Genomic DNA, 25,439 nt, shown 5'->3' with positions numbered 1-25,439 from the left:
CATGTGCAAGGCAAACTGATGAAAAAGTGTGGTGCAGACTCTAAAAGCTTGACCGTGATTCTTCAATCACTGTGCCCCTTAGATTGCCATGAGAGCTCATCGGGTGTGCCACAGGAAATTATAAAATTTCACTTAAATGGTTAAAGTTATTATTTGTGTACTACAATTAATCTATCTTTGTTTCTCTATCAATGCTTGCGATGTAAACAGGCAAGTACAATGAAATGAGCTTCCACGAGGTGGCAGAAGGTACAATTAAACTGTGTGTCCGCCTGTTGCCATTTACAGTAGAAATAGAATAATAGCTTTGGTTTCAACTGAACAGGCCCAGATTTAACACTAATTTGTGAGTACAATTTGTGATCTTGAGACAAGGTATAAATATAATAATTGACGACCCCCCCTTAAAAGGGGTTTGCAATTCTGTTTAGCTGCCACAAGATGGCGGCAAAGCACTTTAAACGGAGAGGATCATAAAGAATCAACACCATGTTTCTAGCATGTACACAATCGTGATACCATGTTACATAAACAAATGTATTGAGTAGTAATAGTCGTAGTAAATTATTCAACACAAACAAACCACCTTCAGATGAAGCTCATCGATAGTGTTAGCTAGCACACTAGCCTAAATAACTACTAATAAATAATAATAATAGTAATTTAAATGTACATGGAAATAATAATAATTTAACAAATCGGATACAGGCATTAAATCAGAATTTGAACTTGGACCTGCTGCGTCAATCCAGCCAAAATGAATCATAGTCCGAATACTACAAGTAGCAAAATGCATACACTTCCCATCAAAATCAAGTAGAAAGCCTTTGGAATAATTTTATTCCAACCAGTGGCAGTAATAATAAAATAAACAGACATCAATACCCTCTTGTAGGAGAAACTGCCCAAGTTAAATAATGTATCCACTATTCATAGTCCCATGTATTTATTGATTATATGTAGTTAATTATCCAGCTGAAGCTTATGTTGCCTCACCACACACCATAATTAATGTACTGTACACAATAAAAAACAGTTTGTTTGTTCCCATGTTGGTGGATTTTTTTTAAAACTAAGAATTCTGTAAATAGTGTGTAATGAATTGTTGAGTAATCGTGTCTTGAAGCAGTTGAGGCAAAACAATTTGCACTACATACAGTATATGCACTTGTTGATGTTAGTTTTTTTGTTACGTGCTATTCTATGTTGCAACGGCAATTATTAGTCTTCAGGTAAAAATATTTTGCCTTTGTAATTTATGCCATCCAAAGTTAATGGAAAAATACCAACAACTGATCATTAAGACTCCCCCATATTTGATTAAGAAATGTAGTCACTTAACACCTGTTAATTATGATTTATTCTTTAACAGCCAGTGTTAAGGCGAAAATAAACAGAGAAAAATCACATTGGACAAAATGTACATTTATTTTCATTTTCCAACGTAAAGTACTAGCCTTGTGGTGTTTATCTTGGTTTATTTTCCATAAATGGTGTCTTACCTAAACAGATGCTTGGATTTTATTTTCTCAGTCTGTGGTATGGGGAGCAATGGAGGGTCATCTTTATTCAGGTTTTTGTGCATCCTTTCCCAGAACAGAGATGATGCATTTTTCTCAAAGTACATACATTCACATGCTTTCTTATTCCTTGCCATCTGTTATATAAATTTCACATTTTAGTGAGTATAATGCTTAAAAGCATCCAGTTTTCTCTCTTCTGTTGACAGGCGAAACCTGGTTACGCCAACACCACATACAAGAAGTCTGTTGTCGTGCTCAAGGTGAGTTTCAATTTCAGATAAACATCACTTATGACTGGAAAAGCTTTCATTTTCAGTATATTTTTTTTGCCCGCATTAATTGAAACTACAAATCACTGCTGATATAACTTTTTGCAATAGCTTGCAGCAGTTTCAACTTTTAGCTGCAGGTTGTGCCGCAGTGCTGATTATATATATTTTTTTCCTGCTCTTTGAGATAGCATTACATCTGAGGCTAAAAAAAAAAGTTCCAAGGCCCCTGAGGCCCCAAAGTAAGATAAGGGTTGGTACATGTTGGGAAAGGGCACTTTCAGACACTTTGCAATCCCTGCACTCCAACCTGCACTCCCGCATTTCATATAAAAGACTAACAGAGTGTCTGCACTTGTACAGGTAATACTCCATGTCATTCTTTGAAGTAACCATGGGCTAAAGACAGTATATTAACATGATACTTTATTAATAGCGCAACAATAATCTGTATTTAGTTTGAATCTCACATAGGGCTTGGTGATTAATCGATTTAATCGATATATCGTTGTTTTGGGTTACATCTTTTTTTTTTCATTAAAAAAATAAATAAACTGAAGAAAGAAACCGACAACAAGAGGGAAATTCTTTCACATTGTGACAAAAAAGGAGGGCAATTGCACAGTCGAAGTCGGAGTTGCGCTGAACATTGTCAAAGACATGGTGCCAGTTTATACAGCACATTAAAAAAGCAGACATTTTATCCACACGCTGATCCACTTCAATGTTGGTAGCAACTGTTGTGATTAGCTAGATACAGTATTACAGCTTGTCCAAACGCGTTAAACACCTCACGGGGAGTTTATTCTCACCAAGTCAGAGTATATTCCTCCCAGTGATGCCGGTTACTCTAATATGACAACTTTTTTCAGGAACGAGTAAGTTAATGTATTATAATAATAATCAATTTAAGTTACTTATCCTAGTCCTTATCCCATTGTGGCGAAGATGATTCGCCCAAGAAAAGTCGATGCACTTCATTTTGCTGAAGCAGAATGCTTTAATGAGCAGAAAGGTAAGTTACACACTCATTCGAATACGAGGCAACACAAATTTACTGTGTACAAAAGACTTGTTTCTGTTCCTTCAGCAAATGAATGTTGCGGGTGCTATTTTTGTGGGTCGTCCGTAGCTTGAATGACTGTGTAGCAAGCAGGAAAGAGAGTGAGCGGTTGGAGAGCGATAAGTTACGATATTGAGAATGAAAAGGTTATTTAAGCTATGAAGCTTGCAGTATTTTATGTATTGCCGAAGCTACTGTATTTATCATCTGCCGTAGTGTGTGCAAGTAAGTTCATGCCCCCATTTCATGTTTGTACTATTGTTAAGTTGGCGAAGTTAAGTCCATGTCATACCTACCTGTTATGTGCTGAGTTAGCATTTTATGCTACGTTTGATGCTACGTTATCTTAGCTAGTGCTACGACTTATATTCATAGGTAAGGCTAATAGTGTTTTTGTGTCCTGAATGTAACTAATAAAGTTACTTGTAATCTAAGTTATAGCAAGTAATACCAAACTAATTAAGTTGCATATTAACGGAGTAATTAGTAATGAGATAACTGTTTCAAAGTAACTGTTGCAACACTGATCGCTTTTTACCCGACTCCTTCTGGTGGTGTGTGACTTCACAATAAGAGCGTCTGGAAGTTCACCAACCATTACAGCAGCATAAAATAAACGTCCTGTAGCTGAATAATATAGGCTAGAAATACGTCACTAACCCCAAGTGACCCATCAAAGATGGTTTTCACTGTGGAGCATGTCTATGGCCTCATGTTGTAGACAGGCTTATTTTCCTTGTTCATTAAACTAAGCAACCTACCTGGCTTGTACCTGGAGTGCTATATACTGTTTGCAGGATTTTGTTCAACATTTTCAGGGACAAAGGTGAATTTTGTTTGGAAACAGGACCTTTTATTCATGTTATGGTCAGTGACAGTTTTGTTGTCATATACTTTATCTACCCCAAAAGGAATTTATTGATGTTAAATTGTCAAACATTTACATTTTATTAAAATGCATTTAAAGTTAAAAAAAATAGGGGTTTTTATTGTAACGCCATATCGCCTAGCCCTAATGTCACCCCTTCGTTTAGCATTCACAATGTCACACAGTTAAAGTAAAAAGTAGTTATCCTTCTGCAGTGCTACACTGTCTCAAATTGCCCTTTCCGTCTTTATTATTGTGCAGGGATATGGTTTAGGTGAATCCAAGGATAATGTTTGACATTCTTGTATTCTCCCCCTCAAACAGTCGTTTCATTTACGGAGTCTTCGTTAGCTGCAGAGATGGCCCACGGCAGACAAGTTGCCTGCTCACAATTGTCAAGAATTAACAAACCAAGAACAAACAAAGATTCCACTCTGATCACTTTGCCTTGCAGCATCTTTTGCTATTGATCTGATTGTAGTGCGCTTCTCAGTTTTTGTTTTTGTAGTACTGCGGAGGTACAAAGGTGCTACATACTGAAGACAGACCTATTTTAGAATATGAGCTACATTTTGCAGTTTGACCTTCTCATTCCCACTGTGGTTTTCAGTTTTCAATCTTCGTCTTCTTTGGCTGCTTAGTATCAGTCTTTTTTCCCCCTCATGTTGACTTGGTCTGGATTACTCCATCAATCACATGGCTCCCTTCTGTATCGAGACCACGGCAGCAACTTGCCTGTTTACTCGCCAACACTTTGGTCTATGTGTCCCATAAATCTCTCCAATATGGCGCCGTCTCAAGATGCTCTTGCTTGGTCGCTTCAGCAAGATCTTTAAGGTCGTGGTCACACTTGCCAAGTTTGGTTTGGTTAAAATAATCTCTTGTGTGATTTTCTTGGTCAAGTTTGAATGTTATTATCCCAACTGTAGTGGTCTCAAGTGAACTCTGGGTCAGCTCAATTGTAAACGCTGGAAGATGAGACTGTGAAACAGTTTTGGCGAGAGGTTAAAACAATGTCCAAACAGCCATCCATTTTCTATAATGCTTCTTCTCATTAGGGTCCTGGGTGAGCTGGAGCCATTCCCAGCCGACTTTGGGCGAGAGGCAGGCTACACCCTGGAATGGTCGCCAGCCAATCGCAAGGCACATATACACAAACAAGCAGTCAAATATTCATTCACAATACAGAGTCTGCAATAAGCATAAAATGTTTTTGGAATTTGGGAGGAAGCTGAGGAAAAAACCCACGCAAACTCCAGGATTCGAATCCCTGACCTCAAAACTGCAAGCGGATGTGCCAACCACCATGCAAAACATTTTCCAACATAAAAAAAAAAGTAAGACGAAATGTATACAGGGATGAAACAGGTGTTTATTTATTGATTTATTTTTTGTCATGTTCAAAATTGAAATCCAGTTAAACAAAAGACATGGCCAAAAAGACATTGACCAGCGTTAAGCAACAGCAAGAAACACAAGGGAATCACAAACACCTGACCGTACAAGCGTTCAAACTACCATCTCTCTGCAACTCATCTCCATCTATGTACGAGTTGTGAACTTTTTGTGATATCAGCTGATACGTGTCACAATGTAAAATGATGAAAATGTTACCCAGCAGTTTATTGGAGTTTTGCCACAAGTGTGGTCAACCCCAGTTGTCATTTTCTAGATCTGTTTGTTTCCTGGGTAAGTTTGGCGTCATGATTAAAAAATGCCAGTGTAGCTGACTGAGCGTGCTTCTTGTACTGTATGTTGGCTATCTGACTGCTCTCGCAGCGCCAATGTTGATGTTTGCTGGTCTCTATTACCACAGCCCTTTGTAGCTTAACTGGGATAGGTTGTCACCAAGCTGCGCTAGCTGGTCAGTCCTTCAGGGAATTGTGTGCTGATCCTTGATGGAGACTCTGCATCTCCAGTTGTCTGTTATCTGGCATCTGAGTGTATGACCTTGTCTACTGATGTGTGGCTCTTGTCATGCTACAGGGTCATGTACTGTATGTAGCAATTGACTTGTATAAGATCAAACCCTTTCCAATTGGGCTGTTCATCTTCCCACTGACTATGTGTAATAAGAGAAGCAGTGATGTACAGTTTTGACAATACAGGGTGATTAAAAAAAGAATACGTCAAAATCATTACGCATTTATTAAGTTTAAAAGCATTCTGATGGACTGAATCAGTGGTCATTTGATAGGGGAGTTATCCAAGTTTGACTGGGTGTGAACGTCACCGTTGTGGTGACGTACTCCTCTGACACCTTTCAATGTCAAAAAAAGTAGTTTTTTTTTTTTACACTCAAAATGGCGACTCCTCAGCAGAAAGCGTGTTTGCTTGAGTTTGCGAAAACAAATGTCATTGTCACGGTGCAGCATGCTTTTAGACTTTTTTTGTAGGGGTATGTTAAAGACAAAGTTTATGTTCCACCACTTCCAGCAAATATCGATGACATGAAGGATCGAATAACAGCTGCAATCAACACGGTGGACCGCGACACCCTGAGGCGCGTTTGGGAAGAATTCTCATATCGGCTTGATGTTGTCCGTGCTGCCGGTGGTGGCCACATTGAGCACTTGTAAAACATGAAATAAAAACTTTAAGGTATGTACAACATGTGTCCAAGTGTCCAGCTTTTTACTTGAGTGCTTCATTTGAATCCCAGACATGGACAAAAACAATGGAAAAGACAAGTTTTCTATTGTTTTTCATTTTTGAAATATTGCGTGCTAATTTTAGCGCATTCTTTTTTTAATCACCCTGTAAATCTATGCTGTTTTACTTAAATTAGAATATCTCAGTAATGCACATATTACTCCAAGATAAACTCATGCAGCTATTTGTTGCAACATGCATTTATTTTGTTACCTATTTCATAACCATATTAAATCATTTGAAATTTTTTAACAGCAACAATGCCTAGCATTGATTAAAGATCCACATTTCCTCCCCCTTACCAGGATAGTGTCTGCCGCACCGTAGGAAGAACACTGTACCCTCCTCTTATGTGTGCGACTCCACCTCATATTCTGTGTTGTGGTTCAACCTGAATTGTTTCACAAGGTTTGTTGTGTTGTCACAAATCCTTATTGTTTTTCCACAAACATCCTACACCTGGCCTTAGCTGTTTGGAGCTGAAATAGCTCCTCACATGATTCCCCCTTAAGCTCTATCATAATGCCATTGTGCAGAGTCAGACTGAGTGACTGAGCAGTGCGGCGAGCCACTGCGCTCATGCATTACGCACTTACCCAAGCGGAAGAAAAAGTAGTTCGCTCCAACTGCGTTTCATTTAGACACAATCTCATTAGTTTATTGAGTTTCCACTGTGTTCCTGTTAATGATATACTGTACCCTACAAATGACTAAATATAAAAAATATTGCTATTTTGATTTGAGAGTTGATTTTAGAGCATAAAGATCTGGTATAGGAGGTATGTATATTTGAGTATAGATATGCACATGATTAATATGTACGGTATCAACAGTATATTTTACATCCTCATATATAGTAAGTGTATAGTGTACCCTTCTACATATGCCTGCATGTGAGATTTATTGTTTGCTAAGAAATGAAATGACATAACATAAGAATGCATTGGGAGCAAAAATGAAAAAAATAAAAACAGTACACACATGGAAATGTTGCCACAAATAATTAATTATATAGCATCAAGTTGCTTCCACAGTGTCTCTGCGCACGATGTATCCGAATGGTGTAATACAAGTTTAAAACCTACTAGGATAGGATTACCATGGGAAAAAAAGACCTACATAGACAGTATATCAAAATGTTTGCTCTGTTAAACATTATTTTGACCATACAGTGTGAAAAGCTTTTAGTTGAGCCACACAGTGTCAGTCTAAGAGGAGGAAGAGTGTTGCGCCGCATGTTTGCCCTTCTAATTACTTCTCATAGGAACCCAGACATTGATTGTTGAGGATGCCTATTGATTTTAAACTCGGCTCGACACTATTTGACGTTTGTCCCAAATACCGCGGAAGGGATGATGTCTTTATGATGCTTGGGTCTGTCACATTCTTCTTACATGTTTTTGTGCTCAAGCTTGAGTTTATTTTATGTTCAAAGCCAAAGGTCTATTGTTGTTCAAAAAAGGAAACTGGAGAAGCCATCGTATTCTGTACAGTCCAGGTAGCTCAATCGAGAAACATTGATCTGGCAGGGGGAAACGGAGAGATAACCAGAGGCTATTGGTAAACTGTTTGTTCATATTGGGCCAAATCACGAGACTTAATTCCCAGGGGTGGTCTCAATGTCAAAATGTCAGAAGGTGCTCCGCCATTAATCAGCGTATCTCCGTCAATGTGTTTGGTTCCAACTTGTTTGGTGATGCCACTATGCAGTCCATCCATCCATCCATTTTCTACCGCTTATCCGAGGTCGGGTCGCGGGGGTAGTAGCAGGGACGCCCAGACTTCCCTCTCCCCTGCCACTTCATCCAGCTCTTCCGGGGTGATCCCGAGGCGTTCCCAGGCCAGCTGAAGGACGTAGTCTCTCCAGCGTGTCCTGGGTCGTCCCTGGGGTCTCCTCACGGTGGGACATGCCCGGAACACCTCACCAGGGAGGCGTCCGGGAGACATCTGAATCAGATGCCCCAGCCACCTCATCTGGCTCCTCTCAATGTGGAGGAGCAGCGACTCTACTCTGAGATCCACCCGGATGACCGAGCTTCTCAACCTATCTCTATGGGAGAACCCGGACACCCTGCTAGAGGAAACTCATTTCGGTCGCTTGTATCCAGGATCTTGTTCTTTCGGTCGTGACCTACAGCTCATGACCATAGGTGAGGGTAGGAACATAGATCGACCGGTAAATTGAGAGCTTCGTCTTTCGGCTTAGCTCCTTCTTTACCACAACGGACCGATACAAAGTCCGCATCACTGCAGACGCTGCACCGATCCGCCTGTCGATCTCCCGTTCCATTCTTCCCTCACTCGTGAACTCTTGTTCAAGATACTTGAACTCCTCCACTTGGGGCAGGATCTCATCCCCGACCTGGAGAGGGCACGCGACCCTTTTCCGACTGAGGACCATGGTCTCAGATTTGGAGGTGCTGATTATCATCCCAGCCACTTCACACTCGGCTGCGAACTGCTCCAGTGAGAGTTGGAGGTCACGGCTTGATGAAGCCAACAGAACCAAATCGTCTGCAAAAAGCAGAGATGCAATACTGAGGCCACCAAACCGGACCCCATTTACGCCTCGGCTGCACCTTGAAATTCTGTCCATAAAAGTTATGAACATAATCGGTGACAAAGGGCAGCCTTGGCGGAGTCCAACCCTCACCGGGAACGAGTCCGACTTACTGCCGGATATGCGGACCAAACTCTGACTCCGGTCGTACGGGGACCGAACACCCCCTATCAGGGGGTTCAGTACCCCATACTTCCGAAGCACCCTCCACAGGACTCCCCGAGGGACATGGTCGAACGCTTTCTCCAAGTCCACAAAACACATGTAGGCTGGTTGGGCGAACTCCCATGCACCCTCGAGGACCCTGCCGAGGGTGTAGAGCTGGTCCGCTGTTCCACGGCCAGGACGAAAACCACACTGCTCCTCCTGAATCTGAGATTCGACTTCCCAACGGACCCTCCTCTCCAGCACCCCTGAATAGACCTTACCAGGGAGGCTGAGGAGTGTGATCCCCCTGTAGTTGGAACACATCCTCCGGTCCCCCTTCTTAAAAAGGGGGACCACCACCCTAGTCTGCCAATCCAGAGGCACTGTCCCCGATGTCCACGCGATGTTGAAGAGGCGTGTCAACCCCACAACATCCAGAGCCTTTAGGAACTCCGGGCGAATCTCATCCACCCCCAGGGCCTTGTCACCGAGGAGCTTTTTAACCACCTCGGTGACCTCAAACCCAGACAGAGGAGAGCCCGCCTCAGAGAACCCACACTCTGCTTTCTCATGGGAAGACGTGTCGGTGGATTTGAGGAGGTCTTCGAAGTATTCTCCCCACCGACTCACAATGTCCCGAGTCGAGGTCAGCAGCGCCCCATCCCCACTATACACAGTGTTGGTGGTGCACTGCTTTCCTCTCCTGAGACGCCGGATGGTGGACCAGAATTTCCTCGAAGCCGTCCGTAAGTCTTTCTCCATGGCCTCACCGAACTCCTCCCATACCCTGGTTTTTGCTTCAGCGACCACCAAAGCTGCATTCCGCTTGGCCAGCTGGTACCCATCAGCTGCCTCAGGAGTCCCACTGGCCGAAAAAGCCCGATAGGACTCCTTCGTCAGCTTGACGGGATCCCTCACCGTTGGTGTCCACCAACGGGTTCGGGGATTTCCGCCACAACAGGCACTGACAACCTTACGGCCACAGCTCCGGTCGGCCGCCTCAGCAATGGAGGCGCGGAACATGGTCCACTCTGACTCGATGTCCCCCGCCTCCCCCGGAACATGAGCAAAGTTCTGTCGGAGGTGGGAGTTGAAACTTGTTGTTACGAGGCTTTTCCATGCCATGACAACGAGGCACTCAAAAGCGGCCTCACCACCGTGATGCTACAGTCCACATAGTGGTTGTCGCATCGGTCTTAAGAAGTTCCCCCCGCCTCGTGAGTCCGTGTTTCAATTCGTCACGTGTCGCACTCATGGCTGACAACGAGGCGCTCTAAAGCAGCCACGCCAGCCCAAAGCCCCAACTGCAACATAGTTTTTACATCTTTTCAGCAATGATCTTCAAACATAAAATGTATTTAAAAACAAATCTCTGAATTCACTTACAGGGTCTTTTAGTAGCACTCATTGTGCGAGATACAAAAGACATTCTATTGGTCAACAAGGAGGCGAAAGAAGCCAAGCCAATGTATGTGCACGCTAAATACAGTTTTACTCTTTTTTTTTTTCATGTACTATTATTTGTTGAAATACTGTACATGTTGTTTGATAATTTTATTATGCAGCACTGCACTGTTCCCTCTCCATTGTGTGTCTGTCAAGTGTCTTCAAAAGGTGTGTAGTTTTACTTTATTTTAGCTATTTTTTATTTTTTTATTTTTTTTTTTACACGGTAACTTCTATTATTATTTATAATGGTAGTTAAAACAGTACCTAAACGCTACCTTTACATTTAGAGTATAATTTTGGATGGGGAGAGTTTGAACCGTCAAGGTATTAATTAACCTTTACAAGTTTATAGCATCCTGTCATCATGACTAACATTAATTTGAGCCCACTATATCAGTATTGCTGATGTGTTATACTCAACCCGTAATAGTGAAAGGAACTATAGTTTCTAAGTGAGTAATCCGGATTTCTTTAATTCTTTATAATCCCACATAATGTTGTCGTGTCACTTCCAGCCTTGACTGTATTTTTTCGTCTCAGCAAAATGCTTTAATCAGAATTTGCCGGCCATAATTTGCAACTCTTGTTCCTGTGAGGGGTTTGAATAATGCAACACCGTGTCCTTCGCTTCCACTTGAATTTGTCTGCTCAGCAAAGAAAGTGACAAAGACGGAATCAGTCGGGGAGGGACAGAAGGAACGGCAGGGGGCCCACAAAAATGAAAGAAAGTTGGTGAGAAGGCAGACAAAGAGATGGAGAGAAACTGCTTTAGATACAGTGTAGAAAAAGATAAATCGAATGACTGATTGTAACAGAAAAGGCCACACAGTGCAGCATTTCTATTAGGTTTCCAAAGGATATGTAACGTGATTTGCTTGGGTAATGAGACAAGAAGTCATTTGTACTTTTCAGTGTGGGGTCACTGCTTGTCTTGCCTTTTTTTCTGGTGCATTGTACCAACAGTAGCAACCTCATCCTGATACCTGAATGGTTGAAGAGATTTATTTTTAGCAGCGTGGAACATGCATAGACAGCACATGATGAATGGCAATGGTCTTACATTGTGGCAACGGCAACCGTAATGAGAGCGTGCAGAGGTGTGACAATAATTTTCTCACTACACAACATGCTTTGTGTCCTAAAAAAAATAACAATGAGATGAACTTGTGAGAAAATACTTCATTTGATAATTTTGTTTGAAGCAGGAAATACTTCCAATGGTATGATTTAGTGGGACAAAGATACTGCAGATATGCTGTTTTGACATTGAATTCATTGCAGTGACCACCATGGATTAGTTTGGCAGTAAAATGCTGCATGCAGGACTTTGCTTGAATTGCAGTTGTCAAGATCTGCACTGAGACTTTTCGTCTTTAACACTGTCTTTTATTTTTAAATGAATTGTCATTCTGTAGGGACCATGCTGATTGTGTTCAATGATAGGATATAGTATGGTACCTCAGCGGATTGTTATTTAGCTCTAATGACCTTAACGTACTGAGCTGCTGTGGTTTTGTAATTAGTTCAGTGTTGCTGCCCTCAGGCACTTGATCAATTTTTAACTCTATTGACATTCCAGATTATTTGGGCGAGTGAAAAGGTCTTGTGTGTTTGCCCTCTGGCGGTGATAACTTTATACCACTAACTGTATAGGTAGAAATTCTACTGCATTATCATATTTTACATCTTATATCCTAACACAGCAGTGCCTTGATTTACAAGTTTAATTCGTTGTGTGACCATGCTGGTAACTAAAAACACTTGTCTCAAATAAATCTTCCCGATTGAAATGAACGGAAATGTTATCAATCCCTTCCAAACTTTGTAATGTGTTTGTTAATAGGACAAATAGCACTCTATAATATAGTGCGTTATAAAAAACCATAAAGTAATGACAGGAACAAATAGAATGTAAATCATTAAACAGTTTTTGCATAATGATTTCCTGTTTTAATTCAATGGGTCTCCTTTTGGTGTGTGTCTTGGCCACCAGGGGGCAGTGAAACACAGACATAGATACACTAAATAAATACACTTATATTTAATGGTGTAACACAGAGAAGGCTGTGGCAACTCAGCTGCAGAAATATTAGTCGTTTTTAGCAAAGGATAAGGAATATACTGAATGCTTCTGAGTATTGCTGTATTGCCTGGCTACATGTGTTGCTGCGCCGTTTGAGATAAAATATCTGTTGTGTAAAGTGTTATAACTACCGCGATATTGATGCTAGTTTAGTTTGCCCATCTTTAGCGTTTTGCATTGTGTGTTAGCATTAAGCTATTGGCTAATATGTGGTTTGGTTAAATACTTTGGTTAATTCTCTTTGTCTTATGTTTAGTTTTAGTGACATATATATATATATATATATATATATATATATATATATAAAAGTGTGTGTGTGTGTGTGTGTGTGTGTGTGGCGGCACGGCGGGCGACTTGTTAGAGCGTCAGCCTGACAGTTCTGAGGACCCGTGTTCAATCCCCGGCCCCGCCTGTGTGGAGTTTGCATGTTCTCCCCGTGCCTGCGTGGGTTTTCTCCGGGCACTCCGGTTTCCTCCCACATCCCAAAAACATGCATTAATTGAAGACTCTAAATTGCCCGTAAGTGTGAATGGTTGTTTGTTTGTATGTGTCCTGTGATTGGCTGGAACCAGTTCAGGGTGTATCCCGCCTCCTGCCCGATGACAGCTGGGATAGGCTCCAGCACGCCCGCGACCCTAGTGAGGAGAAGCGGCTCAGAAAATGGATGGATGGATATATATATGTATATTTACCCATTTAAATTGGTTGTACCGACAGATATTTTGAATGGTAATTTTCCACTTGATATTTCTTTTATTGTCTTTTCATTTATCTTTCATTTATTTTAATTGGTTTTCTACATAAAATGTAAAACAAGAGAACATTGTCATTAGTTTCATGTAACCTTAAGGAAAAATACTAAATCAAGATATATATCGTTAGCGGGATGTCAAATTCAGCACTAGTTTAGACTGTAAATACAGTATATCAAAAACTGTAATCCTAAAACTGTTTAATATAATTTCAACATCATTTTACGACATTACCTTTCAAGATAAATGGATTACAGGTAATAAAAAAAAAAAAAGCACCAGAAATCCACCGACAACATATGGCGAAGACTGTAACTTCCATGGACAAACTACTTTCACTACTGTATTATACATTCCTATTCAGGGCTTTAATCACATCTAGTGGCATATTACAGTTTTTCAGAAAGATTACAAAAAACATGAATATGAGTTTATCAGCTTTTTAGTTTTTAGCTGGGGATAGATTCCACAGAAAAAAAAACGCTAATTGGTGAAGGTATGAAAAATGAACTGCAAATACCCGAATTGTACGATCTTAGGGGTGTTTAATCTGCGAAGTGTTGCCTCCCTTGTAAAGCTGATGTTGTATTTCACATGTAGTAATTTTACTGTCACTTGCATGCTTGAATTCATCAATCTAAATGTTGTTAGCAAAGGGTCGACATAAATCTCCCGATGCTAAGCAGCATCAGTGAAGTCAAAGCTATTGCTCCGTACACCCTTGCCCTTTTTCTTTTTCTCGTCTCCCCCAAGAAGAAAACGTTACACGGCCCAATAGAGTTTAATTGCTGTGGTTTTTATGCTGTCCACTGACAAGTAATAGTCACTCAACACTTCTGTCCACAAGATAGATTCTGGACCGTGCTTGTCTGTGAGCTCGTAGCAGTGCATGCCGCTTGCCCACGCTGGCTTCAGGAAATGCAGGTTAACTAATAAAAGAAAATGACCAGCTGAGCGGTGAAGGTGACGGGCTGAAAAGGGGAAAAAAAGCTTCAATTTCTTGTAGTCATGCTGGAAAACGTGTGACGCCGTCACATTGATGCTCATACAATCAAGATAGGCAGGCAACCGAGAGGAGTGGAAACTTGCTGCTGTGCAGCTAGTACAGTAATAGAATCGAATCTGCTCTTGGTGTGCTTTTTTGAAGCAGCAACAGGGAAACTCAAAAATACGGCTCCATTTAGTTTAATCCAAAGACACTGTATAACACAATTATTTTAAAAATTCCTAATACAGTGAACCCCCAATTTTCTTCTGGGACATGTTCCAGACTCTCACTTTAATTTTGACTATCATAGCTATGCAGATGACACAGTTATGTCTACCAGTGTCTCCAGATGATTACAGTTCAATTGAGGTGTTGTGTCACTGTCTAAAACAGATAAATAACTGGATGAGCCAACATTTTCGTCAATTAAACCACAATAAAACTGAGATAATTGTTTTTGGCAATAAAGAAAAGAGGATTGCTGTTAGTAAATACCTGGAGTCACTCTCTTTAAAAACCAAAGACCAAGTCCGAAACCTTGGTGTTCTGACTTTCAACAGTCATATCAAATCAATTACTAAAATTGCCTTCTACCATCTGAAGAACATATCCAGAGTGAAAGCTTGCATGTGTCAAGCAGACCAGGAGAAGCTCATCCATGCTTTTATCTCAAGTAGACTTGACTATTGTAATGGTCTTCTGACTGGACTCCCTAAAAAGAGCGTTAAACAGCTGCAGCTCATTCAGAATGCTGCAGCTCGGGTTCTGACCAAAACAAAGAGGTCAGAGGATATTACTCCAATTCTAAAGTCTTTACACTGGCTTCCCGACAGCTATGGAATAGATTTTAAAGTTCTGCTACTGGTCTATAAATCACTAAACGGTTTAGGTCTTGAATACATGAATGAAATGCTAATGGGATATAAACCCAGTAGGGCTCTGAGATCGACAGACTCAGGTCAAATAGTGGAGCACAGAGTCCAAAGCAAACATGGTGAAGCAGCATTTAGCCATTATGCTGCACACAAATGGAATAAGTTGCCAACAGAAGTGACGTCAGACCCAAGTGTGCATGTTTTTAAGTCCAGGTTAAAAACTTCTTTTTTCCCATGCTTTTTAGAGCATTTCCACTTTTAAATGATATTTCTTGCACTGTACGCTGTTTCAATTATATTTTTATTTTTTTCTCTGTTTTAAATGTTTATAAGCTGTTTTTTTCTTAGTTTTTAAATGCTTTTAATCATGTAAAGCACATTGAGTTACCTTGTGTATGAAATGCGCGATATAAATAAATGTGCTTTGCTTTGCATTAGTAAACTTAATTTATCCTCATTTAAAATTAAACATCAAAAACACACATCAGACATTCAGTTTTTTGACTTGTCTATTTCCGTGCACATTTCAAGCGACACGTCTGAAATAGTTGTCTTTACCTTCACGGATCATCGGAAACAAACTGCAGACACAGATGCTCGACGAGTTAATGAACTGCAAGTGTTAACACCAGACAATGACAACACAGACTCTTCAGATGCATCAGATTGTTCTCCACCTTTGGAAGGGGCCTGACTCTGATTTGAAGATATCTGATTCCGTGTGTTTTTTTTTTTTCTTTTTGTATGCTTCCATGATGAATATCCCAATAAGCCACTTGAAAGCAAAAAATCTGAAGTGTGTCACTTGAACCAGGCAGTGTAAATCCAGCTTGTGACCAAGCCAATTCAACTTACTTAACAGCGGCGATCATGTCAAAACATGTTTGTATGAAACAATGAATGATTATTTTACGGCCAGAAAAGTGTATACAGTGAACCTCTGTTTATCAAGGGGAAGGCGTTCCAGACCAAGCTACAACAGAGGAAAATCTACACTATAGAAAGACCACATAAAACATATTTAAAATATATATAAATATATTTTAGTTTTAGTCCTCCCACACACTTTAAACACATTCAAACTTATTAAAACACCTGAAACTTATTGCTTTTTAAAAAAAAAAAAAAACTACCTTAGTACTTGTTCTCCCTCTCATAGTTCTCCAAATTGGAGTTAAAGTGTACTTCCTTCAAGCTGTTTGTCACTCCCAGTGGAGGTTTAGTGTAAAACAAATACGCATACTCTAAATCAAAACAGAATTCAACATTATATATTTAAACATCAAAATGTTCATCCAAGCCATGTAATATTGTCTTATGAAAATCTTAATAGCCTCCTAACATAACGGGAAATGCCATAGACAGGCTAACGGAAATTAGCATAGATGTTTTGGTAATTACTGTATAAACCTTTGAACTACTGCTACTTTAAGATACACATAGCAGCAACACATAACAGAGCATACACAGAGCAACACAAACAGAGCATACAACAATACTCACACGCCTTTATTCTCTGCTCTATGGCAACACTGATTATTACTGGAGCACAGTTGGACTTGAGACCTTTCTGCCTCTTCTTGTAGCTTTTAATTATACTCCATCTTGTCCAGTAGACTTGACGGCTGTCTGGCATGTTTTTACACTGAAGGTGCACAACTCTAAATGCTGACTTCTCTGTACACTGTTAAAAAGCAACAACAATATAGCTAACGATGAACTGCAATTAAGCAGAGAGTTACTGTAGTGCCTTCTTCGTTGTATTTTGTGATCTTTTCCATCACATATTTTTTATTTTATGTCACCGAAGTCTCGAGTATTCAACTTTTACATTTTTGTGTGACTTTAGTGGCATATTTTTGCTTTATCTCTCCACTTTGCGACCTTCAAGTCATTCAACTTTGGCTGTTCCGTTGTAATTTAATATGGATCAGACAACCTATCTTGCGAGTGTAGCTCAGACGTTTAGTGGAGAGTATAATTGCTATCCATGTGATAAGCATTTTATTCATTTTATCACATGAATCAAAAACCTGCAACCATGAAAAAAGCAATTACTTGCTTTACTGCTTAACTGTTTGGAGAATCTGGATATTATCATTTTACAGTCTCATACAATTAAATATGTTCTTCCCATTTAATGTTTATTCATAATTCAGTAGTTGTTTGGTTCTATGCAACACACAGAAAAATGGACATACAGTAAATAAAAGCGGTGTATTTCCTTACTTCCACTGAAGGTTGCTGAGGGCACCGCAGTCCCCAGCTGGCTCCCCTTAAGTGGAGGTAACTGAAGTGATTTAGGCACCAGGCGGCCATTTGTCCTGGTTGATGCTTTCAGTATGTATCCAGCCGACATGGAAAAGAGCCCCCGGTGAAAATCGCTTACCATTACATGTGACCTCATCTATAAATGATGCTCCCTGCTGATACAATAATTCGCCACCTCTCATATCAACCCCGGCATTTTTTTTTTTTTTTTTTTTTTTTTTTTTTTTATAATAGCCATGTTGTGCATATAGAAACGGCTGCCTAAAAATAGAATCATTTTTCCGTTCCCTTCACACAATGTTTGGATGATGGATGAGTCTGGAACTTTGCATAGAAAACAATGGAATTTCATGTTTGTCATGCGTTTTGTATTTCCCTGAGCACCCCCCCTCTGCATAATGGCGGCACAGTTCTGCATAGTCAGCACCTTGGTATTGATGACATTATTAGAGCACAATAAATGAGGAAGCACGATAGAGTCGAGAGCTGCCGGGTCGGCCCCGTAAGAGATTTGTCTCATTGCGTAACTCGGCAATCAATCGGACCAAAATAACCAATGATCATGTATCAGGTTTTGCGTTTGTCGCTATCTGTCACTGCGTGTCTCCTTGCGCGTTTATTGCATGTATTTGTGTGTGGCCTATTGATGAAGCAGTGCCGCACTAAATAACAGCATAACATAGCAAATTCATCAATGCACTCTTGACTTCGCTTCTCTTCATAGCCAATATTATTGGAAGAAGACAACAGCAAAGGAAACAAACGCACACAAGAGAATACAGGCGCTTGTTAGAAGGAGACAGTTGTGCATGTTTGAGATAATTGCTCCATTATTAAGTCAATTTGGCTGCCGTGGTTACTCATTCTGTTTAATGAGGTACAAAGGAACATTACGCACACAGCCATCCGTCTTAGTTTTTAATTCTTCTTCGGGTTCAATGCCCGGCCCCGCCTGTGTGGAGTTTGCATGTTCTCCCCGTGGCTGCGTGGGTTTTCTCCGGGCACTCCGGTTTCCTCCCACATCCCAAAAACATGCATGTTAGGTTGATTGAAGACTCTAAATTGCCCCCTTTTATTTATTGGGGGGAATATTCAATGTGTGAAAAAGTAATTGTCCCAGCTTGTTTGATCATGAATTAACAATGGCTAATCACATTTTTTGGAAAGTGGAGTTGATTCTCACTGCCTACACCCAAGGCTTACCTTCAGACCTCATCAATCAAAAAAAAAAGTGCCACCAAACAGACCAAAAAAAATGTCTTGCAAATTTGACACATCACAGAAAAGTGTCTTGTTAACAAGCCGGACAATGAATGAACGGATTCACCACTGTGCCAGATTAAAATCCATCTCTCATAAATGAGAATAAAATGCATGTAAGTAGTAAAAAAAAACTAATTTAAAGATGCATCTTTCTGTCTGGCTTGCTTGTGGCTTCGTGCCTTCGGCTGAGTGATTCTAATCGTGACCCATTAATAATTACTTGGTGTGAATCTCTAATAATGTTTCTACCTGTGTGAGAGCCATAAACAATTTTTGTCGTCCGTAATCTCTAAAGATCTCTTTGAAGACCTGATCGTCCGCCATGATATCCTAAAATAGATCCTGTGTGACAGCCTCAGGCAAGAGCTGTGCAAAATCCATTAAAGCAGACCAGTGAAGTTGTGAGGTTGGGTACAAACTATGCTGACTGTGTGATGATGGAAAGTTTGGGCATAAGAACACAATGTTTGTTTTCTGTGGTATTTGTGGCTGAGAGTGTATTGTGTCACTAAGATTGTATTTTGTCAAAGTGCGAGCGCAGCTAGGAAGAGATTAGAGTGAAACTCCCTTTGGATTTCTTTGCAAACAGACAGATCAGTATGGGCTGAATGCAATCGAATTGCTATTTAATATTTATGATACTGCTGGGATATTTGCAGCAAAGTATTTGGGGGACACTGAAAGAGGAAAAAAAATACAATGAGAACAATTTCATAGAATCACAATATAAACTTATCATTATGAGAATAACGTTTATATTGTGAGAACCGCTGTAATATTAGAAGAATAAAGTTGCAGTATTCCGAGATGTTTTTTTTTTTAGGAGAATAAAGTTGTAATATTCAGAGAAAAAAATTCTTACAATTCAGTGGTGCTTTGATTTATGAGTTTAATTTGTTCCGTGACCACACTCGTAACGCAAAACAATTGTATCTCAAACTATCATTCCCCATTGAAATGAATGGAAACTAATTCATTCCAGCCACACATTGTCCTCCTTCTGGTGTTTGAGCCTTGGCCACCAAGGGGCAGTATAATATATACAGATGTGTATACATGAAGAAGAGAGTCACAAACGGTCAGTAAGCTGCAGTAAAATGTTATACTTTTTTTTTGCAGCGGATAAAGAATATATGCATGTGAGTATTGTTCTATTGTCTGCTTCACCGTTTGTGTTCAACTATCCGTTGCTTAAAGGGTTATGACACTGAGGCTAATCGTTAGCATGTCTCTGAAATTTTGCATCCGATGTTAGCATTAAGCTAGCGTACTTTCGTCAAAGTTTGGTTGGAAATGTTTATTCTCGTTTTATGCTTAGTTTAACAGTAAAATTCAACTGGGAGTGGTGATAAACAGCTCGATGTTTCTTTTGAAGAATTGTTTACAAGCTGATAAACTGCTGCTTGTTGTCAAGTGACTTGAGTTGCGTTTGATGCCAGCATCTAGCATTTCTATGTCAAATTTTGCTCACAAGTCAAAGAAAAAAATCAACGCAGCGACATTTCAAATCTTGAAAAACTCAAAAGTCAAGTCAGTCATATGTCAATGTTCCACTTTATAGTCAAAGTATTATTATGACAAAAGGAATTAAGTTGCAATATTATTAGAAAAATATTCTTTTAGCAGAATAAAGTAGTAATATTCCGAGAAAAAAACTTGAGAATATAGTCTGAATATTATTAGAATAAAGTCACTATTTTATGAAAATAAAGTAAATAAATAAATATTATGAGGAAAAAAAGCTATTTTAGTAGAATAGACATGAATGAATGTGTATATAGTCTAAATATTATGAGAATAGCGTCACATTATTTGGGGAATAAAGTTGTAATCCATCCATCCATCCATCCATTTCCTGAGCCACTTATCCTCACGAGGGTCGCGGGAGTGCAGGAGCCTATCACAGCTATCATCGGGCAGGAGGCGGGGTATACCCTGAACTGGTTGCCAGCCAATCGCAGGGCACATACATGCAAACAAACAACCATTCGCACTCACAGTCAAACCTACGGGCAATTTTAGAGTCTCCAATTCATGCATGTTTTTGGGATGTGGGGGGAAACCGGAGTGTCTGGAGAAAACCCACACAGGCACAGGGAGAACATGCAAACTCCACACAGGCGGGGCCAGGGATTGAACCCTGGTCCTCAGAACTGTGAGGCAGAGTCTCTAACCAGTTGTCCACCGTGCCATAAAGTCGTAATATTACAAGAAAAAAAGTAAAGTAAAGAAAAAAAGTAAGTAAAGTCGTAATATTACAAGAAAAAAAAAAGGTTTTGGGAAGTCTCTATATTGCGAGGATAACATCAAATATTTTAATATGATACTAGTCTCATCAACTGCTGGTGGGAGCAGCAACTGCATTTGGGATCATGTGGGAGTTTTGACATTCACTTGTTAAAAATTAAGTTTACAATCAAATTATTACAACTAGGTTATTTTAATGACATTCAAACCTTTTCTATTATTATAATCTTATGATATTTCCAATTTATTCTCATAGCAGTTGGACTTTCATTTCCGAATTGTACTCCATTTGTCTACTTTGTAGATATAGAAATATTAATAGGTCAAAGAAGTAAAAAAAGACATTTAACTTGAGTTGTGATGATGCAAAAATAAACTTAGTCTATTAGTCCTGTTTAATTTGTTAGCAATTAAATGTCAGTTTAAATGTCACTATATTTACTTCCTGCCATCTAATAGAAGACCATTCATTTGTTCTGTCTGTCTGTCCCTATGCCTCACTGGCATAATTTTTTTGAGCAATTAAGTACACAAGTATATACAGTAAATAAACAGGTCATTTAAATAGACACATTCCTCCATCTTGTGATGATCACTGACGTCATAGGCTGTTTGTTTCCTACTCCTTGAACCCTGGCAGCTAGATCCATTCCACACATCCACCATCAGCACACAGATGTAATTGTGAATATTACTCCGCGACGGACTAATATGCAGCCTGAGGTTCCGCCTGTGCGCTTGAAGTCACAAGAGTTGACGAGACCAGAAAAAAACCTCCGCCGCTTCTGCTGTTAATAAGTCACGGTACTTTTATCCCGTTGCAATGATCTAAATGTCGCTCGCTACTTTTATCTATCAATTATTTCTTATTTATCAACTATTTCATGCGCAAGACTACGACTTAGACTTCTGCATCAGGCGCTGTTTGTGTCATCCAATTTAAGCTCGAGTGACGTTTAAGTCGAGTTCACCAATCAAACGACACAATAAAGTCACATGACCTCACCCAACGTCTTCCATTGGGCTTCCCGGACAGGTATTCACACTAGATAAGCCTGACATTTTTGCTCATCAGATCAGACAGTGCGGTATTTGTTGCGCTAGTCTTTTGTATTTTCGCATTGAGGTGCTGCGGGTCGGGGCCCTGGTTGTGGTCCCAAAAGTGGAACCACGAAACACACGTCACATCGGCGACAAGAGCTGATCCGCTAGTACATTTTGTATTAATTAGGAAACGCAGCTACAATCATGTAATTAGTTTTCTGATGTTCATGTTTTCCTGGAGGATGCATTTGGGATTAGCCTTTGAAGTTGGTAATAGTGAAAAATGAAGTCAAACAGACAATGATTTTAGTTAATTATTTTCTAGAATGAGAGTGCTTAAAGAGGAGGATGCTATTCATGTGGCACAGCTTGAAGCAGGCATCAGGTGGAGGTGGAGATGGGCCTGGCTCAAGTTTGAGACCAGAACAAAAAAGCAAAGAAATGAGGCAACTTTAATTTGAATCTTAAATTTGTACATCATGTAATTGAGCGGTGTGAATACGTTTTTCTGCGTGAAGAATTCATTTATTTATTTTGCCTTATTGTACTCTTTAGAGTCTTCCAAATTGGTTAATTTCTGTTAAAATTAAAAAAATTCTCTGCGGGGCCCCAGGGGATCCCCCAGACACCCTCTAAAATGTTTTTGTTTTTGTCACTTTTTTCATGCCTTTGATGTTTGCATGTCTGAAAATGTAGGGATTTATTTTTCTTAAGTGGACAAGTAATTTGGCTATTATTTGCAGCAATACTGTACTTAATGTATTCTAATTTTACTCAAATAGTGTATTAAACATGAGGTTTAGTGCTTTATTAAAGCAAATCTGATACTTTCCCTTCGTTGATCTTGACCATATTTTGTTTTGCAAATAGGTGGAACATTTTCAATTAAATTTCCGTAGAAGTTTCTTTTAAATCTCCATGGGAATTTAAGAGGGGGAATTTCGGAATATTATGTTCCAAATTGGAAACCTTCCATTGTAATAATGGGAATTAATGGGAATTTATGGTAATTAACTATTAATTCAGAGTTGGCCTAATCAGCAAGAGCCATATTGAGTGCTAATTTACATCAAAAGTGTTCTGAGTGTATGTCAGGAAACATAGTTCGTGAACCCAAGCAATATTTGCCCAAAACATTTTTTGTAAACTGATTTCTGCGACACTATGGTACATACTCCAAAAAAAAACCAACTCTATATTTAAGTTCCATATTAAATGCCAACCTTAATTTTTGTTATTTCCTGATTTAGTCCAACAAATTCCAACATATTCCAAGTTTTCAACTTTGATCATTTTCTGGAATTTTGCAACCTAATCATATTAAATTTACAAAAGCCATTAAGCACCAGCAGTGAACATGGTCTTATGGACTCCCAGTCTCATTTTCTGCTCTGGAGAGTCAACAAACATCTCATTTTCAGCCACTCACACAAATCAAGTCATTGCTGTAACGCCACTGCCGGCTTCATTATTTTTATTGCCACATTTCTAAAGTCAATGGTGACATTTGAAAGGCATGGTAAATTAAACTGCAGGTAAATAACAATTGACTCTATTTGAACTGCATCATTATCAGGATGTGTCACAAATTGTATTTTTCTAAAGTAAAAGCCATTATCAAGTAAGTATTTTGCAATTGTTCCTTGACAATAAAAGCAGAAGTAAAAAACGTATTTTATTGTTGATTGGTTTTGGAGAAAAATCCTTTCTATTTGTCTCTTTCCCCAATCCACTTACACAGCCTGAATTCACAATTCACCAGTGGCTATATGCCAACCCGACTAAATACCAACAATCTATCATCCCAGATATTTCATACTCCTCCAATTCAATAAGTCAGTATGATATATGTACTATGTCGGGTGGCTTTGGAACAGAGGAATGTGTTGAGGTTACCAAGTGTAGGCTTTTAAGATTCATTGTTTTCGCTTTCTTTTTTGGACACAATATACGTTTTTAACATTTTGCTACTGACACGGTAAGCATTACATTAAAAAAAACTTGGGAGACGTGTAAAAGCATAAAGTTGGATGAAAAGATCAACTCATTAGATTTGAGTTTGTCTGTTTAAGTCAAGGTCGTTGTGAACTCATGTCCATGAATGTCTCGCGAGTGTGATATATGAGATATGTGAAGATCAACATTTTATCACTTCAGCCACAAACCGGCAGTATCAAGGATGATTACATATTGGCGGTGAAGGTAAACATCACCGGGAACACACACGCACATGCGCGCACACACACACAACAAAACACAAAACACGAAACACGAAAAGGTTTGTAATTGCCTATCGATGCCACAAGTTAGCAGCGAAGCACTTTTTTTTTTTTTTTTTAATATGAAACGAGGCTATGGCCTGACTAAATGAAGCTTCTCCGCTCAGTTGAACATAGTTGCTTAGTGTCAAGACGCCATCAGATGGCACAAAACCAATATTTTTATATTAGGCATGGCTAAGAAGAATGGGTTCCACCCACGCCCCCCAAAAAAACAGCTTCTAGGCGAATTTGTAAACGGCAAACAGTGAATATGCAGCAGTTCACTGTAGACACAAACTGTACATATGTTATATTGTATTTCATTAGTTTGCTGCATAAACAGGATGCCATAAAAAATTAAAGTAAGCACTCTGTTGTAAATATTCCAACAATGTATAGCTCTAAAACCCAAACTGGGGAACAGTGACTGGCATTAATTATAATAATAATCCCTAGACTAGTTCGCGTATCAATACACCTGCATACCTAAATCTTTGATACCTTGGGAGCAAGCAAGAACAGTTGAGCTGGGGTTGTGTTTCCTCATTTTGTTACAGGACTTTTCTTTTCTTAGTTTTTTGTTTTTGATCCTTCATTTTTTTCCAATCATTGTTCCAGGGAATTTCTTTGAAAGCCTAGTCTTTTTAAGTAAACAAGGATCATCATCTGTAACTTTACATGTAATACACGAAGCCCATCCATACATCCATCCATTTTGTGAACTGCTTATCCTCACTAGGGTTGCGAGGATGCTGGAGCCTATCTAAGATGACTCTGGGCGAGAGGCGGGGTACACCCTGAACTGGTCGCCAGCCAATCGTAGGGCTCATATAAACAAACAACCATTCGCACTCACATCAACATGTTTTTGGGATATGGGAAGAAACTGGAGTTCCCGGGGAAAACCCACGCAGGCATGGGGAGAACATGCAAACTCCAGACAGGCGAGGCCAGATTTGAACCCGGGTCCTCAGAACTGTGAGACAGACTTGCTAACCAGTCGACCACCGTGTCGCCTACACAAAGCCCGTGTTTGTTAATTGATGTGAAAATGAACTATGGCTGTAAAACAGCTTGTGCTTTTCAGCTCACTTTATTAGCATATGAGGGATTTCTTTTATGAG

At 39.6% G+C, this 25,439-nt stretch overlaps 1 protein-coding gene across 8 annotated transcripts in view; it reads left to right on the top strand.

Moving 5' to 3' along the window:
- tnr (tenascin R (restrictin, janusin)) overlaps nucleotides 1-25,439 on the top strand; it is a 174,230-nt gene that overhangs the window by 50,232 nt on the left and 98,559 nt on the right. For 5 of the 8 annotated variants that reach the window (XM_061694704.1, XM_061694709.1, XM_061694711.1 and 2 more), the window contains exon 2: nucleotides 1,730-1,783. The exons of the other annotated variants lie outside the window; for them this stretch is intronic. The gene's annotated coding sequence lies outside the window, so the exon portion shown is untranslated. The remainder of the gene's footprint in view (nucleotides 1-1,729; nucleotides 1,784-25,439) is intronic. 8 annotated transcript variants of the gene reach the window in all.

This window comes from Phycodurus eques, chromosome 13 (assembly GCF_024500275.1).
Source record: "Phycodurus eques isolate BA_2022a chromosome 13, UOR_Pequ_1.1, whole genome shotgun sequence".
NCBI classification, from domain to species: Eukaryota; Metazoa; Chordata; class Actinopteri; order Syngnathiformes; family Syngnathidae; genus Phycodurus; species Phycodurus eques.
This window is presented reverse-complemented; position numbering and strand designations above follow the sequence as displayed.